Genomic DNA, 1,595 nt, shown 5'->3' with positions numbered 1-1,595 from the left:
AGCTGTACTGAGAGTCCATGAGGGACAAGAGTAGCTAGGAAGCTGTAAGGAAGACGCAGAGCTGAGGTGCAGCATCTGTACATAAACACTGGGATGTGTTTTATGGTCAAGACAACCAAAAAGGTACAAATGCTCAGGAGAGACCCTGAAGAGGTCGTTGGAGCAGTAAAGCTGCCATAAGAGAGCCAAGAGGCTGAATGTTATGTTTTGCAGTAATGGTGAAGACCCCCTTGGGTGGGAAGACATACTTGTGGGTAGGAAAGCCCTGAAAACTAGATCTGGGGTGCAGTAAGCTCACTGTTTTGGCACTAGCATTTATCTAAGAAACCCCAACGTGTCGCAGGGGATATAATCAATCATACCTACCTATATCCTTGTTAATAGGGATGAGCCGAACACCCCCCGGTTCGGTTCGCACCAGAACTTTCGAACGGACCCCAAATTCGTACGAACTTTAGAACCCCATTGAAGTCTTTGGGACTCGAACGTTTGAAATTAAAAGTGCTAATTTAAATGGCTAATATGCAAGATGCTGTCCTAAAAAGGGGTTGGGGACCTGGCTCCTGCCCGAGGGGACATGGGTCAATGCCTAAAATGTTTTTAAAAATGGCCGTTTTGGCGGGAGCACTGATTTTAATGACGATTAAAGTGAAAAAAAAAAGTGAAATATTCCTTTAAATATCGTGCCTGGGGGGTGTCTGTAGTATGCCTGTGAAGTGCCACGTGTTTCCCGTGTTTAGAACAGTCCCTGCACAAAATGACATTAAACGGAAATAACATCATTTAAAACTGCTTGCGGTTTTAATGTTATATCTGGTTCCTGCAATATGGATGAAAATCATTGAGAAAAATGGCATGGGTAGCCCTCCCTGCCCATTACCAGCCCTTTGGGTCTTGTACGCATATTAAGGGGAACCCTGTACCCATATTAAAAAAAGGAAATGCGTGTGGCCCCCAGGCCCTATATACTCAGAACAGCAGTATACAGGCGGTGCAAACAAGACAGGGACTGTGTAGGTTTGTTGTGTTAAGTTGAATCTGTTTGTAATTTTCAACTGGTACATTTTTAAAGTGTAGCTCCAGTAAAAAAAACTATTTTTAAGCTTTTTGGAAAACATAGGGAAGGGTTATCACCCCTGTATAATTTGTTTTGTCGTCCATCTTTTTTCATCTCACTTGCTGTTATCTCCTTCCGTTTGCAAGTAGGAGATGTTTGTAAGTTGGATGTTTGAAAGTAGGGGCCTGCCCTATATGCTCTGCAGAAATGGCGGAACAAGGTGTTGGTTTTGCCACAACATTGTAAGCCCTCAAAGTGACTCTTGGTGGGCGCTGGAGCGCCCTGCTGTGAACGATTATATCAAGAATTGTAATTACATGCCATTGTTGAACAGTGGTAGAAAAATTGACCTTTGGTGGTTGTGGTGCTGGTGCCACAACACTATAAGTCCTCACAGTTACTCTGGGTGGGCACAGGAACAGGCCCTCCTGTGAAATATTATATCAAGAATTGTAATTACATGTCCCTGTTAAACAGGGGCAGAAAAATTGGGCCTTAGGCACTGGTGCTGGTGCCACGACACTGCAACCTCTCCCAT

The sequence above is a fragment of the Lithobates pipiens genome, unplaced genomic scaffold (genome assembly GCF_037356315.1).
Source record: "Lithobates pipiens isolate NorthernLeopardFrog02 unplaced genomic scaffold, aLitPip1_a1.2 Scaffold_3, whole genome shotgun sequence".
NCBI classification, from domain to species: Eukaryota; Metazoa; Chordata; class Amphibia; order Anura; family Ranidae; genus Lithobates; species Lithobates pipiens.
The sequence above is the reverse complement of the archived record's forward strand: the minus strand, read 5'-3'. Positions refer to the sequence as shown.